Below are 18863 nucleotides of genomic sequence, written 5' to 3' on the forward strand. Positions count from 1 at the left end.
CATCAACGAAGCTGACTTTATGTTAGGACTGTTAATGTTATAATCATGCTGTCTGTTGTTGCCCAAATGAGGATGGGTTCCCTTTTGAGTCTGGTTCCTCTCGAGGTTTCTTCCTCATGTCGTCTGAGGGAGTTTTTCCTTGCCACCGTCGCCACAGGCTTGTTCATTGGGAAGAGATTAGGGATAAAATTAGCTCATATTTTAAGTCGTTCAAATTCTGTAAAGCTGCTTTGCGACAATGTTTATTGTTAAAAGTGCTATACAAATAAACTTGACTTGTAAACATCAGAAAACAGCCCCCGTACGATAATCGACTACAGGCACTGAATAAGGTGTTGTGTCAGAGACCGGAAGAAGAGAAAGGTAAAACAATGTCAGATATTTTATAACGACATTATGAGCTGGTCAGTTGTGAAAACAAGTGGTTTACTATGACACGGATGATTTCCCCATAGACTTGCCACTTATAGCGTTCTGACTCAGTAGTGGACCAATTTCAATCATTTTTGGCCCTTGTAAATATTTGGACCCAAAGAGATGGGAAAATAGGGCCCAGATTAACAAATCCTGGAGTTTTCCTTTAATGTCAGATTGCCTTTCATGGTGTTAGTTTCCATATTTTGATACCCACACTGCTAATACAAGAGTATAATGCTAAATATAAATGACCATATAATGACAAGAGAAGGAATTGTGGCACTAGTAGGGTTTATTCACAAAGGAATGCATAACCACTTTTTTCCTGGTGTACCTATCCAGTGCCTTGCATAAGTATTCACACCCTTCAAACTTTACCACATTTTGTAGTGTTACAACTCAGACCTTGAATTTACTTTTTGGGATTATATTTCATGAAGTAAAGAAATTAAAAGCTGTAAGTGCATAATTCTTGAACCCCAGTTGTGCGTGATACCTTTAAATTAGTTCTGGTGCGACCAGTTGCCATCACTGTATAATAGCTAAACCCGAGGTAGGTCACACATGGTTAAATATTAACGTGACTCCTCGAACTCTGAAGAATGAATGAATCAGTCATACTGGGAGTTTTTGTTTTTATCAGCAAACGTTTTCATGTTAACTTTTCCCCACCGGAAAGGAAGACTACAGTTAAACCTGTCACTGTGGCTGTTGTAAATTGTTGTTGACACAAAAATGCTTTATAAAATCATCTTTAGTAAATGTAACAAAATCCTTTTCACCAGCAAGAAAGATAGCTGTAGGAGTTTACAGCAAAGGCTGATTGCCGGTCTCGTATTAAAATACAATTTAGACAGTAAACTATTTAACGTGTCTGGTTTTATAAGGTATCATTTCCAGGGATGATGTCATTTTTGTAAGACTAACACTTTAAAGAAGGGTATTATACAGTGTCTGGCTTATTTTCTTGCAGGACGTATTATAGTTAAGAACAGTGGGCCAACTTGGAGACTTTGTTGCTAGATTTGGTGACTTTTAAACCCCTTTAGTGAAGGGCTGTGCGATATAAACATTTCATATTATATAATTTCACATGTTCAATTGTGGGCGGCACGGTGGTGTAGTGGTTAGCGCTGTCGCCTCACAGCAAGAAGGTCCGGGTTCGAGCCCCGTGGCCGGCGAGGGCCTTTCTGTGCAGAGTTTGCATGTTCTCCCTGTGCCCGCGTGGGTTTCCTCCGGGTGCTCCGGTTTCCCCCACAGTCCAAAGACATGCAGGTTAGGTTAACTGGTGACTCTAAATTGACCGTAGGTGTGAATGTGAGTGTGAATGGTTGTCTGTGTCTATGTGTCAGCCCTGTGATGACCTGGCGACTTGTCCAGGGTGTACCCCGCCTTTCGCCCGTAGTCAGCTGGGATAGGCTCCAGCTTGCCTGCGACCCTGTAGAACAGGATAAAGCGGCTACAGATAATGAATGAATGTTCAATTGTTTATTTCATTGTGCCACAAATCACACTCTTTATGGCAATATTTTCCATCATTTGGACAGTTTATTTGGGATGCAGTCGTTTCTGTTGTTCTGAATGACGAGCTGCTAAAGCCTTGTTAGCATGGAACTGGTTATTAGCTATAGATTAGAGTGAGATTGATTTTCTAACTGGGCGGCACGGTGGTGTAGTGGTTAGCGCTGTCGCCTCACAGCAAGAAGGTCCTGGGTTCGAGCCCCGGGGCCGGCGAGGGCCTTTCTGTGCGGAGTTTGCATGTTCTCCCCGTGTCTGCGTGGGTTTCCTCCGGGTGCTCCGGTTTCCCCCACAGTCCAAAGACATGCAGGTTAGGTTAACTGGTGACTCTAAATTGACCGTAGGTGTGAATGTGAGTGTGAATGGTTGTCTGTGTCTATGTGTCAGCCCTGTGATGACCTGGCGACTTGTCCAGGGTGTACCCCGCCTTTCGCCCGTGGTCAGCTGGGATAGGCTCCAGCTTGCCTGCGACCCTGTAGAAGGATAAAACGGCTAGAGATAATGAGATGAGATGATTTTCTAACTAGCTGTTGTTGTTTTTTCGACTCGTTCGATATCCTTACCTTACCTTGCTACCTTGTCCAGGTCTTCAGTCGTCGTCAGGTGATGGCTCTGCCTACTCACATTTTTTGCGTTCGTTCAGTGCGGTTCACAAGAGGCAACGCCATCTGTTGCAATCTAATGCTAGCCTCACACCATCTGAGATATTGCAATCACCACCCAAGAGAAGCCGGAAGTCTTGTTCTAAGATCTTCAACAGGGATAGCCTGGGACACCCCACGCGTCGAGACCCATGAGTGGGCAACCAGTAGAGGAGACGTAACGGGAGTCTTTCACTTGCCATGTAGCTAGAATGCCAAGTGAAAAGCGTTCGACATCATGCTAGCTGAATGGAATATATCTGATAGACCACTCAAAGCCAGCCAATATTATTTAAATACTGTATGTCATTCAGAAATATGTCTGCAATGTATTTTGTCTGAAAAATGCAAGTTTTTCAACACGAGAAGATAAACTTCATATCTTCAAGCCAATGTGTGATCTCATCTCATCTCATTATCTCTAGCCGCTTTATCCTTCTACAGGGTCGCAGGCAAGCTGGAGCCTATCCCAGCTGACTACGGGCGAAAGGCGGGGTACACCCTGGACAAGTCGCCAGGTCATCACAGGGCTGACAGCCAATGTGTGATGTTCTTTTTATTATATAGACACATTCACAAACAAAAAGTACCCACATTTATCAAAATGGGCGGCACGGTGGTGTAGTGGTTAGCGCTGTCGCCTCACAGCAAGAAGGTCTGGGTTCAAGCCCCGTGGCCGGCGAGGGCCTTTCTGTGTGGAGTTTGCATGCTCTCCCCGTGTCCGCGTGGGTTTCCTCCGGGTGCTCCGGTTTCCCCCACAGTCCAAAGACATGCAGGTTAGGTTAACTGGTGACTCTAAATTGACCGTAGGTGTGAATGTGAGTGTGAATGGTTGTCTGTGTCTATGTGTCAGCCCTGTGATGACCTGGCGACTTGTCCAGGGTGTACCCCGCCTCTCGCCCGTAGTCAGCTGGGATAGGCTCCAGCTTGCCTGCGACCCTGTAGAACAGGATAAAGCGGCTACAGATAATGAGATGAGATTTATCAAAACAATTCATCAATTTCCTCACAAGTGATGTATAGAGATTTATGTCACGGTTTTGGTTCTCCGTGTCCTGGATGTTGCTCGTATGAAAAATACAAGTGGTGTATTTCTGAGTAAAACACTTGTTTCCATATAATATTTAACAATAATTCGCCAAAGCCAAAGTGAATATCTGTGTATAATAATCAACATGAAGTCAAATTTGGTAGATAATTGTTTTGGTATAAATACACAGGTGATTATTTTTAAAAAATTGCATAAAAATGTATTTCAAACTTCAAAAGCGGCATGCAAATGTAATAAATGTGCAGTGCAAGCTTGTGTCACTTATCTATGCTAACTCACATAAAATACTCATCTCATCTCATTATCTGTAGCCGCTTTATCCTTCTCCAGGGTCGCAGGCAAGCTGGAGCCTATCCCAGCTGACTACGGGCGAAAGGCGGGGTACACCCTGGACAAGTCGCCAGGTCATCACAGGGCTGACACATAGACACAGACAACCATTCACACTCACATTCACACCTACGGTCAATTTAGAGTCACCAGTTAACCTAACCGGCATGTCTTTGGACTGTGGGGGAAACCGGAGCACCCGGAGGAAACCCACGCGGACACGGGGAGAACATGCAAACTCCACACAGAAAGGCCCTCGCCGGGCACGGGGCTCGAACCCGGACCTTCTTACTGTGAGGCGACAGCGCTAACCACTACACCACCGTGCCGCCCCAAAGCAAACATTTAAAACAAAATGAATCTTTAATCCGTACAGAAAACTGAAACATGGGTTCTAGGTATGGCCATGAGTGCGTGCATTCCCCAGAAGAAGCGCCTCCTTCCATTCTGCCATCAACTGATCGTGTTCAAATAATGCTGCTGTCATCACTGATCTTGATTTTATACAGTCTATGGATGTGACGTGACCCGAGTGATTACTGATCGGCTGCCTCAGTGTCCCCTGCGAAAAAACCAATCACATTTAAGAAAAGAAAAAAAACCATCCACTTTCAAAGCCACTTCATAGTAACGAGTAACGAGGACCTTGACAGAAATGTAGTGGAGTGAAAAGTACGATATTTGCCTTTCAAATACAAACATTGATTTTCGTGACGTCGCGTGCGGGACGGCTCCCTCTGAATCCTACGTCAGCGCTGGTTTGTTTATGAGAAAACGACCTGGTGGTTTTCTGCAAATTTCTTCAACGTTATCACGCAATTATTAAAATGGTTAACAGACGTATCGTCGGAGGGTGTAGCAACACCAATCTTGATGGGATTAGTACTCATCGCTTCCCAAAAGGCCGGACAATGAGAGAGAAATGGGAGCGTTTGGTCTACACAGGCTGTGCACTGAAACCGTGCAAAGCTCGCGCAGCCTGCTGGCGCTTCCGCAGGTGACGTCACGAATCTGGCTCCAGACTCCCTTGGGATTTTTCCAGACGCGTTTTGTTATTTTATTTTTTTCTGCTGTAGACAGATGGCCTTGTGCAAAATTACCCTTCTGGATGAGTGTGTAAAGGGACATACTTTCATATAAAAAAAAAAGAAATTGGTCCAGAATATGCACTTTAAGTACAGTACTCAAGTAAATGTATCAGAGGCTCCAACTCTCCCGCCGTGGGTAGGAGATCACTCAGTTTAGAGAACATTTAGAAAATCCTCCCGACCTCCCACTGACAACATAAAAATCTCCCGCCCACCCTTACTACACATGATCAGTTAAGAAAATATATAACTTGATACGTTTATGTTGACGAAAATTAATAGTTGACTTTCCGCTTTTCGTGTGTCTGACTCAAGTGTGTACCCCACGGTATATGCCGATTCCCCGGTCGGTACACCAATCGGCATAACAGGGGGATTGGAGTGAATGCCGGTGGCATGCGCACGCAGATCAAGCGCATATGAATCGAGCGGAATTCGGTCCGCCGCGGGGTACACACTTGAGCCCACCCAATGTCTTAGCAGTTACCGATAAAGCATACAGATGGCGCTATTAATGATACGTGCGAGAGAACAAGAAAACCTGCGACACTCAACCATTTTGTTTGTTTTTTTGCGTCTGCATTTATTGCCTGCTTGTCTTTAACTTTATGTTCTCTTGAATGAGATAATGAAACAAAGTTCCGCTGGTGGAAATGGTGAAAGCTAAACTACGAAGAAAAATATCAGAAAATCATCAAGATAAAGTTCGGATCGCCCATCGCAATGGTCGCCAGGGACGAATGGCGGACTATTTTGGGCGGCAGCAAGACGACCCTATATCTGACAAGGTTAGATCACCAGACCAGACGTTAGATTCTAACGAACTTGTCTGACTTTTTTTGTCTGACTTTTACTAACTTAGACTTAGAAATAGAATATTATTAGAAGAACATTATCATCAGAGGGTCTACCATTGGCAATTTATAATAGTCATTACCAAGGACGCGTTATCCTAATGGGCTTCACGGGCAGCTGCCCAGGGCCTCGGCCACTAGGGGGTCTCGGAGGTAGCGAGATCGGAAAATATGAAATGATATTTTCAGAAGTTTTGATCATATTGATAACATTTTTGATGCATTTCGCCACCCGTAAGGAAGCCCACCTTGTCCCGTCGCATAAATCACCTGTCATTGTCAATATGATCACTGTCCACCATGTCTTCACATGCTACGCTAGCTTGAGTTCAATGATTTAATTAATGACTTCGCTTTCCAGAAAAGTAGGAAAGTGCCCTTGTAAGTTGACCCATGGCTGTCAAACTGAATGCGCAAAGCTGTGTGCCACTGCTGTTTGGGACATTACGTGTGTGAAAGGATGAAATGTTTCACACAGCCTAACATTTTGAGATTTATTTCTGAGAAGCAAGATATTTTTCTTTCTTTGTTATCGCTCTTTGTTTTCACAAGTTAAAAGTCGCCTGGATTCCAAAATGAAAACGAACGGTTATATACCAAATGAATGTTCTTGTTCTGAATACTAAAGAAACTGTTGTAGGCCTAGGTTATGTTCTTGACATGTTGTTCACTGGCTCACTCATTCAAAGGCTTCTTGAGGCTAAACTTTAGTTAACCAGACTTGTTAACCGTGATGTCTGATGGATTTTTTTCACCATGCAATTGCCTATTTCACCATTGCTTTTTCTCGATTAAACAGGTGTTGATGGATATAAAGTTTTATCGTTCAATAGTACACTGACAGTCAATGAAAATGTCCAGGTGACATTTTTGAAAATAATTTTATTCATAAGCTATGAAATCATGTACTAGAAGCTTACAGATCAATATACTGACATTTAACTCGAGATGAATAAATAAAAAAATCACAATTGTTGTGAGCTTTGATAATGTACAGTCCGAACAAAATGGATACCCTGTAATTGGAAAGTTGCAGCTTCAGTACCGAGTATTGTCCCCACCAACAGCAATACAAGCCGTCGGTCTGCGACGCATACTGCGTATCAAACGGCGAATCCTGTCTTGTGGAATGGCCTGCCACTCCTCTTGAAGAGCCTGGATCAGTTGACCTCTGTTCATGGGACGAGGAACATGGTTCTGGATCTGAACACCAAGGTGATCCCATAAATGCTCAATGGGATTGAGATCAGGTGAATACGCAGGCCATGGCAGGGTTTGGACATTCTGACCTTCCAGGAACCCTCTGGTGACACGGGCAGCATGCGGACGTGCATCTGTCATCTGGATTTAACCGTGGCATCTTGGACATAAGGAATACAAAAGTCGGCTTTTTCATGGCCTTAATAAAGGCTATCCAACCCATCCTTTCAACCGTGTACAAATTTTTGTTTTTCTCCAAAACAGCACTTTGAGCTGATTCCTAAAGACCACTCCCTGAAGACTATTGAAAAATGTTTGGATTGAGGAGAACTCATTAATGACTTCTGTGCACGCTATTCGATAGAAACATCTCAAAACAAACATTTCCCCAACTCCGTATTGCATAATATGTTGAATTATTGACCTGGACTTTTTCATTGACTGCCAGTGTATTTCTAATTGTGCCACTGTCATTATTTAAGTTTCTGTGTCTAGTTAGACAGGCACGTCTGAGGGGGTGAATTTGCTGAGCGCAGTTGACAACAGGCGGGGGCGGGGCCTCAGGGGTGTGTCTGCCCAGGGCCTCGGCAAGGGTTAACGCGGCCCTGGTCATTACTGACATCAACATTGACTTTAGGCATATTAAAGTTTGGTCTATAGTCACTGGATTTATCTAGATCTGTTACTATTAATAAGATTTAATTGACACGAAACGTGGTGAATCATTCATATATATATATATATATATATATATATATATATATATATATATATATATATATATATAAACATAGTGGTGCTTGAAAGTTTGTGAACCCTTTAGAATTTTCTATATTTCTGCATAAATATGACCTAAAACATCATCAGATTTTCACACAAGTCCTAAAAGTAGATAAAGAGAACCCAGTTAAACAAATGAGACAAAATATTATACTTGGCCATTTATTTATTGAGGAAAATGATCCAATTTTACATATCTGTGAGTGGCAAAAGTATGTGAACCTTTGCTTTCAGTATCTGGTGTGACCCCCTTGTGCAGCAATAACTGCAACTAAACATTTCCGGTAACTGTTGATCAGTCCTGCACACCGGCTTGGAGGAATTTTAGCCCATTCCTCCGTACAGAACAGCTTCAACTCCGGGACGTTGGTGGGTTTCCTCACATGAACTGCTCACTTCAGATCCTTCCACAACATTTCAATTGGATTAAGGTCAGGACTTTGACTTGGCCATTCTAAAATATTAACTTTATTCTTCTTTAACCATTCTTTGGTAGAACGACTTGTGTGCTTAGGGTCGTTGTCTTGCTGCATGACCCACCTTCTCTTGAGATTCAGTTCATGGACAGATGTCGTGACATTTTCCTTTAGAATTCGCTGGTATAATTCAGAATTCATTGTTCCATCAATGATGGCAAGCCGTCCTGGCCCAGATGCAGCAAAACAGGCCCAAACCATGATACTACCACCACCATGTTTCACAGATGGGATAAGGTTCTTATGCTGGAATGCAGTGTTTTCCTTTCTCCAAACATAACGCTTCTCATTTAAACCAAAAAGTTCTATTTTGTTCTCATCCGTCCACAAAACATTTTTTCCAATAGCCTTCTGGCTTGTCCACGTGATCTTTAGCAAACTGCAGATGAGCAGCAATGTTCTTTTTGGAGAGCAGTGGCTTTCTCCTTGCAACCCTGCCATGCACACCATTGTTGTTCAGTGTTCTGATGGTGGACTCATGAACATTTAACATTAGCCAATGTGAGAGAGGCCATCAGTTGCTTAGAAGTTACCCTGGGGTCCTTTGTGACCTCGCCGACTATGGCTACAACCGCACGACAACGGCAACGAGATGTTATTTAAAAAAATATCGCGTCCACATGGGCAACGATCAGTAAAATATCAGGTCCATATGGCAACGCAACGCTTGCTGAAAACGATGCAATACACATGCCACACCTCTAGGGGCGCTGTAAGACGGTCCCTTCAGAGACACCAGAACAATAGAAGAAGTAAGGACGCATGCGCATAAACTATTATGCGCAAGACTTCATATTAGCCACAAAGTCAGAAAAATCTGTTTGTAAAATTACATTATAATGACCAAATACAATGAAAAGTATTTTTCCAGTCTCACCTGTGAAAGGTAATCCCATGTGATCTCGTTTGGACGGTAAACCTGTTGGTACAGTTAAACGCAGCACATGAATGAGGCATCTTTATTCTCCGCTTTGACCCATCCAATATGGTGGCGAGGATGACGTATGATTCTACGCAGAAGGCGGCATCTTTAATGGTTCGGAATAAATTGAATGCTACACGTTGATGGATTAATTTGTTCTTCTACGCCCTTTTTGAGGAATGTATTGTAGGACTTAAAACAACATCTGAAGAGGTGAGATCGCTCCTTTTTTTCCCTATTTTTGCTGGTGGGATTGACTCTGCCCTAAGAGCTATTCTCACTCTCTCTCTCTCTCTCTCTCTCTTTGCACCATTACACAATAAATATTCACAGTGAAAATATTTTGTAAGCGCGTTTCATGAACCAAGTTATAGGATTTGTTGACAACTCGCATCGAGTTCGTTACACTTCTACCTGGCGTGAAGCACTCACAGTCATGTGGTTGTGACGTCATCGTAAACAAATCCGTTCTACTCATCCAGACGACTTCGCAACGGCAACGTTGCCAGATCTTTCCACTCTGGAACCCGTTCTCAAAAGATTGCGTTTTGGGCACCCAAAACGCCGGTGCCGTGTGGACGCCAGGCCGAAACGATAAACAATTGTATCGGATTCACCTGAATCCGTTGCCATGTGGACAGGGCCTATTACACGCCTTGCTCTTGGAGTGATCTTTGTTGGTCGACCACTCCTGGGGAGCCTAACAATGGTCTTGAATTTCCTCCATTTGTACACAATCTGTCTGACTGTGGATTGGTGGAGTCCAAACTCTTTAGAGATGGTTTTGTAACCTTTTCCAACCTGATGAGCATCAACAACGCTTTTTCTGAGCTCCTCAGAAATCTCCTTTGTTCGTGCCATGATACACTTCCACAAACACGTGTTGTGAAGATCAGACTTTGATAGATCCCTGTTCTTTAAATAAAACAGGGTGCCCACTCACACCTGATTGTCATCCCATTGATTGAAAACACCTGACTCTAATTTCACCTTCAAATTAACTGCTAATCCTAGAGGTTCACATACTTTTGCCACTCACAGATATGTAATATTGGATCATTTTCCTCAATAAATAAATGACCAAGTATAATATTTTTGTCTCATTTGTTTAACTGGGTTCTCTTTATCTACTTTTAGGACTTGTGTGAAAATCTGATGATGTTTTAGGTCATATTTATGCAGAAATATAGAAAATTCTAAAGGGTTCACAAACTTTCAAGCACCACTATGTATATATAAAACTTGCCTTTGTGCCTACGGTGCTCAAACTTGTCTTCCTCTGAGCTACTGTCCACTTCTGCTCAAATCTATTATTTTCTATTCTCATAAAATTCTTTTCTCTTCTAACTCTAAGTGAACATTTTCCTTCTCCGTGTCCATTAGCTTTTTTTATTTTATTTTCTCTCCTTTTTTATTTTAATTTTTTTCTTTTTTCTGTGATTAATGTTTGGTTGAGTGTTTTTGTCCGCCGGTTGTGGAGTAGCTCTGGACCCAGTTTTGGGCGTCGGTTCCCTCCAGGCCTTGGTTCGCTGTGGGTGATGCCTGCGCTCCCAGCTATGGACTGCAGTGAGCTTGTTGCTCATTTTAACATCGTGGTTGTCCAGCGCTCTGTGCTTTAATGCTTGGCGTGATGTTCCGAGTGATGTTGCTCGGTGGCGTCGCGGCGGCTGTGCAGGCGGTTTGCGATGTACCAGCGCTCTGCGCGGCGGTGCTTCTGAGCTCGTTTTGTCGATCCATGGCATGGTGTTTGAGCGATGTTGCTGGAGACGTGGGACTTGTTCTCGTGCAACTTTTGGTGGGACTGTGGCCCACTGGAATGATATCCTGACCTCTATTTGGTGGACTTTTTTTCTGCTTATTGGGTTTTGAGAAAGGCGCCATATAAATTGAACATATTATTATTATTATTATTATGGGCAGCACGGTGGTGTAGTGGTTAGCGCTGTCGCCTCACAGCAAGAAGGTCCGGGTTTGAGCCCCGTGGCCAGCGAGGGCCTTTCTGTATGGAGTTTGCATGTTCTCCCCGTGTCCGCATGGGTTTCCTCCGGGTGCTCCGGTTTCCCCCACAGTCCAAAGACACGCAGGTTAGGTTAACTGGTGACTCTAATGCCGCTTTTCCACTACCAACGCGGCTGAGTTGGGCTGAGCCGTGCCGTGCTGAGTTGGGCTGAGTCGAGCTGAGTGGGGCTGTTGGAGTTGCATTTCGACTACAACCGCGCTGAACCGTGCTGGCTGGAAGTGGGTGGACACATTGGGTGGAGTTAGCGAAAGTGGGTGGACGTCACGTGATGTCGTTAAGCGGCACAAACAGTGACATCAGTGAGCTTTTAAGCGGTAGTCTCACGACCCGGATAGTAAACAATAAACATGGAGGACATGGAGTCGTTAGTGTTGCTGGTCTTGGTGCTGTGGCTTGTTGTCGCCGACAACGCCAACAGATACTGGCAAGAGTGTATAGATGAGGCGAGGCGCATAATGCTTCAGAAATTCTCGTAATTCGTAATTATTCTTCTTCCGGGTTTACGGTGTTTACAGATCCCAGCGTGCTCGTGGGGTGTGTGAGGACACTCCTCCTCACCAATCAGTGCACAGGGGAGTGTCTCCTCACACCCCCAGCCTCACTCAGCTCGGTTTGGCTTGCTTCAGCCCTACTCCAAAACCGTGCGAGTTTTGGGTGCTAAGCAGGGCTGAAGCGAGCTGAGTCGTGCTCATTCTCATCTCATTATCTCTAGCCGCTTTATCCTTCTACAGGGTCGCAGGCAAGCTGGAGCCTATCCCAGCTGACTATGGGCGAAAGGCGGGGTACACCCTGGACAAGTCGCCAGGTCATCACAGGGCTGACACATAGACACAGACAACCATTCACACTCACATTCACACCTACGCTCAATTTAGAGTCACCAGTTAACCTAACCTGCATGTCTTTGGACTGTGGGGGAAACCGGAGCACCCCCACGTGGAGAACATGCAAACTCCACACAGAAAGGCCCTCGCCGGCCCCGGGGCTCGAACCCAGGACCTTCTTGCTGTGAGGCGACAGCGCTAACCACTACACCACCGTGCCGCCCTGAGTCGTGCTGTTCTGAGGTAGTCGAAACGCGAGCCATGTCGGGCTGAAGTGAGCTGAAAAAGGGTAGTGGAAAAGGGCCAAAAATCGACCGTAGGTGTGAATGTGAGTGTGAATGGTTGTCTGTGTCTATGGCCCAATCCCAATTCTAATTTCTACCCCTACCCCTCCCCCTTCCCCTCCGCCTTCCCCTTGGCCCTTCCCCTTGAAACTGAGCTACAAGGGATAGGGCTTGAAATTCAACCCTTACGTATTGGGATAGCCCTTCAACGATCGCATACGTCATCGCGTACCTCCGTCAGCGTTTACGTTAGCAAAACGCGACCAAATGCGTCATTGGCTGCGAGCAGCCGCTACAGTCAGAGCCAGAACCAGAAATCTCTGCTGGCAGGGTGTGATTTGTTAACTAACACCACTGAATGGGATATCTTTGGCGCTTCGTGCACCACATCCGACAGAATGAGGTGTCAGAACACTCATGTAAACAATAAAAGCGAGAATAACAGAACAAAACGTACGCAGTAAAAGCAACCGAAAACAATACTCACTCCCAAAGCTTTTTAGCAGCAGCTTGGATTTCAGAAATCGCTGCTCATTCTCAGCTCGAAAGCGAATCAAGCGGCGTGTTTCCTCTGGATAACAACTTAAAACACGTAAATAATGGAGAAAATACATTTATGACAATCTTTCGCCGCGGGAACCACCATCTTTCTGAAATCCGCATGGCATTGTGGGAAATCACTCAAACCCCTTCGTTCGGAGTCAGCTCCAGGAAAATCTCCGTTTGGAGGGGTACAGAAGCCCTTCCCCTACCCCTCTGCGTTAACTGGGATTGGGATACCCCTACCCCTTCATGTGAACGCGCAAAATGGAGGGGAAGGGCCAAGGGGTTGGTCCAAGGGGTGAAATGGGATTCGGCCTATGTGTCAGCCCTGTGATAACCTGGCGACTTGTCCAGGGTGTACCCCGCCTTTCGCCCGTAGTCAGCTGGGATAGGCTCCAGCTTGCCTGTGACTCTGTAGAACAGGATAAAGCGGCTACAGATAATGAGATGAGCTGCTGTTTGATCATGCTTACGTCACTGAGCAGCATGCAAATGAGTCTGCGACGTCACTGAGCGACTTCTCGAGCGACTTCCCCCTGAACAGCGCTGAGCTGGGGTTGGGGATGAGTGTGCAGCAGGTCGCGCTCGGACACTCACAGAGAGTCGCTGTTTCTCTTCTCCTCCTCACTCAGCCATATTGTTGTTGATCGCAGCCGAGTGTCGCCGCACTGAAGTTGAGAAAAGAACAAACTTTCCAGGTTACTTCCGGTTCCGGCGGGATTTTATTCACTTTTCTTCTTCTTTATATCGCAGTGCGCGCGGCTGCTGGGCTTCCTGAGCGCGGTGAGGCGCTGAGTGACTTTATCACTTGCTAGCAGAAATGTTTCCTTCATTCGGCTCGGGCTTTTCCCTCTAACAACTCCAGCCGCCGCAGGATCAGCTAGTGAGCCAGCGACAGGACGACAAAACTCAGGTTTACTGCAAACTTAACAGGTAACACGGCTTAATTTCTGCCAGTTTTGGTTGGGAGTCGGGAGAAGCTAAGCCCTGGCTGGTGCTGGGGTTTGTAGATTAGCTTGCAGCTCGGTAACAGACAGCTCGTGTCACAGTCGTGTTTGCGGTTGACCCAGTCATATCCACTTCACCTCAGACACTTTGTCTAACACGGTTTGTTTCTGACCATTTTTAAGCAACACGGTAAACCTTTAGCACTCGGGTGGCTTGTGGGTGTTTTCGCTAGCAGGCTAGCAGTTAGTAGCGGAACTGTGGACTGAAACTACACTTATCCAGCCTTCCTTAAACAATTTCCTTGTCGCTTTTGGCATAATTAGTCTGTTAAACTGTTGTCTGTAAAAATGTTTTTCTGGTGCTAGCTAAAAACTCTGTGTATTCAAATATGTAACTGTCCATGACTACTTGTTGAACACCTCAGCTTTTTTTTTTTCTGTACTTTTCTGGGAATGTACTCTACCGTTCAAAAGTTTAGGGTCACCCAGACAATTTAGTGTTTTCCATGAAAAGTCACACTTTTGTTTACCACCATAAGTTGTAAAATGAATAGAAAATATAGTCTAAAATGATTTATTGACTAAATAAACTTGGTTGTTTATTGTAGCCCTGTGATAGCTCTATTTACCATGCAAAAAAAATGTGGTGATAACGTTATTTTTGGTGAATGTATGGCAATATATGTCATATTTAGCAAAATTACTCGCGTCATTTAGAAAAAGTGCTTTTTTGACCACAGGTAGCTCCAAAAGGGATGCACTTAAATCATTCTTTATACCATAAAACAAATATTTAGTTCTATGTCTTTGGAAACATAGTTAAGTTTTAATGTTGAATGCCAGTATGTTTTCAGACTATTTTGATCAAATTAGTATGTAATTGTGTCAAAAAAAGTCCTCTCCGAGACAGCTAATTTTTCAATATAAAATAACATATCTAAAATGATTATTTTCATCCTAAAATGTGGTCAAGATATTGGGACATAAATATTAGAGACAACTAACACAAAGCTTACAGCCTTATATTTAAAAGCACTATGGAAGTAGTGGATTCTGAATTGTCAAAAAAAAAAAGTCCTCTCCGAGAATCACTTCATTTGTTTCTCCCAGCCCTGCTTAAAGCTACACTTAGGCTACGTTCACACTGCAGGCTGAAGTGACTCAAATCCGATCTTTTCGCCCATATGTGACCTGTATCCGATCTTTTATTGACAATATGAACTACACAGATCCGATTTTTTTCAAATCCGACCCAGGCCGTTTGGATATGTGGTGCTAATTCCGATTCCTATCCGCTCTTTTCATATGCGACTTCAGTCTGAACCGCCAGGTCGCATTCATCCGACTTACACGTCATCAACAAGCCACAAACGTCACTATTCTGCGCTGAAGTAGGCGGCGGGTCTCTCAAAAAAAGTTACAACAACATGGCGCATATGACATCAATGCGAGGGAGGTTTCGGGCTGTGAAGGTTCTGAACCTTCTCAATGGAAGGACACAGAGGTTAGGGAGCTGATTTCCATTTGGGGGGATGCAGCTATTCAAGCTAGATTGGATGGGTCATACCACAACCGGGCGGTTTTACTTCCATAAACACTGGCCATGCTCACTGCGTGTGACGTCGTCGTATCCTGCAGTGCGCATGCGGAACACTTTTAGGTCGCTTTTCGTTCATACTGAGGATCACATACAAGTCGCATATATTTGTTAATGTGAACGACCTCACAAAAAAATCGGATTTCACAAAAAAATCGGAATTGAGCATTAAGCCTTGCAGTGTGAACGTAGCGTTAATCTTCTTTATCTTATAGCAGATTACACAAACCTACCATACACACATGTCAAAAAATTACCTGAAATCTGTTCTTTAACTCGTCCTTCACTTAAAAACTGGTACAGGAACCAGTTTGAATCAATTTGAATTTTGGACCCCTGTGACACAAACTTTGTACCCTGATTGTAAAACAACCCATAGCAGTGACAAGATACTGTAGCTATCAAAAATGCATTCCTATGTTTAATAAAATGAGATACACTACCGTTCAAAAGTTTGGGGTCACCCAGACAATTTAGTGTTTTCCATGAAAAGTCACACTTTTTTATTTACCACCATAAGTTGTAAAATGAATAGAAAATATAGTCAAGACATTTTTCTGGCCATTTTGAGCATTTAATCGACCCCACAAAATAATGTGATGCTCCAGAAACTCAATCTGCTCAAAGGAAGGTCAGTTTTATAGCTTCTCTAAAGAGCTCAACTGTTTTCAGCTGTGCTAACATGATTGTACAAGGGTTTTCTAATCATCCATTAGCCTTCTGAGGCAATGAGCAAACACATTGGACCATTAGAACACTGGAGTGAGAGTTGCTGGAAATGGGCCTCTATACACCTATGTTTTTTGATATTGCACCAAAAACCAGACGTTTGCAGCTAGAATAGTCATTTACCACATTAGCAATGTATAGAGTGCATTTCTGGTTAGTTTAAAGTGATCTTCATTGAAAAGAACAGTGCTTTTCTTTCAAAAATAAGGACATTTCAAAGTGACCCCAAACTTTTGAACAGTAGTGTAACTAACTAATAATGCACCCAGAGCAGGCTGTTTATAAGAGGGGGAAATGGATAGGAGTGATTTTTCTGCAGGTTACTTTGCTGCCTCGACTTGATCAGCAGCAGTAAAATCTAAGGCACTGTTTCCTCCGGTCAGGATCACACAGGGCACTGACTGTTAAAGCACACAGGCAGAGCCTTTATTTTTAAATGGATAGTACGTCCATGTTTGACCCTTGTATGCTGCATAAATAAAATATACTCTTAAGAGTTAAAATCAACCGCAAAGTTGGTACTCAAGCTGAGCCAGCCGGCCCTGAGTGCGTGACGTCACAGCAGGAACCGTGTTTAAAGGTCATAGGTAAGGGTCGGAGGTGAAACGTAGAATATCAAGTTTATTGTCTAGAAGAGCGACCCAAAAAGCGAATTCAATCTTCCTGGTGTCTAATTTGCACCCTAAAATTGAATAAAACGGTTAAAATATACTGTTTTGCCCAATTTCCGAAGGTTTATTTACATCTCACTTATGCGCACTTTCACCGCCAGGGGGCGTCGTGACGTCATTTAAGCCAAACAGACTGGGAGCAGCTCTGTGTTTACTCGCGACCCGAGCACACGTGTACGGACTTTGGTCGTGAGAGGTTGTGTAAAATGTCTGAAAGCGATCGGGATTTTGAAGCAGGAACTCTCCACATTGAATATCGAGAGGTGAAACCATATATGTATGAACCTGTGGCCGTTGCGAAGCGATCGGTGAATGTGGCTCACTGGTTTGACCGTGCGGCCTCGGAATCGGACAGCGACTCGGCCGACTCTGATCGCGGTGACCCTCAACAAGACTCGCGCCCAAACGATTTATCCTGGTAGTTATGATAAATTCCTACTTTTGTCATAATACTAAATAAGAGCCCTTTTGAAGAATAATTAAACCGCCCTCCCTAGTGGATAAAGGTAACGATTACTGGACAGTGCGCCGGTAGGCCACATTAGCCTTCCATCCGCGGCATTATACTATTTATAGCCTACTCTGAGCGAGGAAATATCCCTTTGTCTCATTTCCACAATGATTGTACAGGATCCCTCAGGATTCTTGACTTGCCAATTGCAAGCAAAAGTAAAAATGTTTACCTCCAATCTTCTCCTTTTTGCTTGAGCGTTGCTGCTCAGTTTCCTCTTTGACTGCTTGATTTTGTTTCACGCGCACAATCCACTCTCTCTGCCTCGTCTCCTTTTCCGGAAAAAAGCCAACCCTCTGGCTTCACGCACACAATCCACTCTCTCCGCCTCATCTCCTCTTTCAGAAAAAGCCAACCCTCTCCCTCCGCCTCTTCTCCTCTTCTGGAAAAAGCCAATCCACTCTCTCCGTCTCCTCTCTCAGAAAAAGGTAAAAAGTTCTTCCCGAACCGGTCTTGTTACAGTTCACTGCACAACAATAAGGCATGGGGTCTTTCTTTGGAAATTCCTGAACGCACGTCTGCACTCAAGCCGAATGGCAATGTAAGTAAACGGAAGTGGACTCAACTCAAGTGGTTTGTTTGGCTTAAATGACGTCACGCGCCGAGTGGTCATGAAAATCGACGAACAGAAATTCGCCACGATCCACGCTAACTTTTATTTTAATTATTAGTTATTAACAATACTTCTTGGGACCAGAAGAAAATTACAGAGGGTTTTTTAAACATATAAAGTTTCAAATGTGCATAAAATTAAAACCGTTGCCTATGAGCTTTAAGGCCGAGGCCTTTTACAGCTATAGACCAAAGTCATATAAATAAAAAATTATGGTGAAAGTAAGAAATACCCTTACCGACTCGCTCAACTAAGACTGATTTGACTTCACTGATTGTGGGTTGACTCTCATTAAAACAGGATAGGTGTTGAAAGAAAGAAAGCAGAACTTTATTCATCACACGCTTGTGAAATTCCTCTCTGCATTTAACCCATCTGAAGCAGTAAACACACACACAGTTGGGAGTTAGGTGCCTCGCTCAAGGGCACCTCAGCCCAAGGGCATCCCATATTAACCTAACCGCATGTCTTTGGACTGTGGGGGGAAACCGGAGCACCCGGAGGAAACCCCCATGAGAACATGCAAACTCCACACAGAAAGGCCCTCGTCGGCTGCTGGGTTTGACTCCAGACTTTCTTGCTGTGAGGCGACAGTGCTAACCACTACACCACCGTGATGGCCCATAGTGCAATAATAAATATTGTTACCTCAGCTTTTTTTTTTTTTTATATATTATTATAACTTGTGCAACATACATGTACATGCATGCATTTTCACTGATAAAATGTAAAAGGCTAATTAAATAATCAGATGAACTGAGACAATCACATTCTGAAGCAAATTAAATAATCTCATACTGGTAACTTAAACACACAGTACAAGTTACATGTATTAATCTAAATGCAG

The 18863-nt window shown here is 43.9% G+C and overlaps 1 protein-coding gene across 4 annotated transcripts in view; it reads left to right on the forward strand.

The window, feature by feature from the left end:
- Positions 1–13503: 13503 nt before the first annotated feature.
- Positions 13504–18863, forward strand: part of plekhf2 (pleckstrin homology domain containing, family F (with FYVE domain) member 2) — a 91642-nt gene continuing 86282 nt past the window's right edge. For 3 of the 4 annotated variants that reach the window (XM_060920691.1, XM_060920690.1, XM_060920689.1), the window contains exon 1: positions 13504–13881. The gene's annotated coding sequence lies outside the window, so the exon portion shown is untranslated. Of the gene's footprint in view, positions 13882–17812; positions 17832–18863 lie in introns of those variants that run through there. The other variant, XM_060920694.1, reaches the window with a different exon arrangement.

This window comes from Neoarius graeffei, chromosome 5, assembly GCF_027579695.1.
Source record: "Neoarius graeffei isolate fNeoGra1 chromosome 5, fNeoGra1.pri, whole genome shotgun sequence".
Taxonomy (NCBI): domain Eukaryota; kingdom Metazoa; phylum Chordata; class Actinopteri; order Siluriformes; family Ariidae; genus Neoarius; species Neoarius graeffei.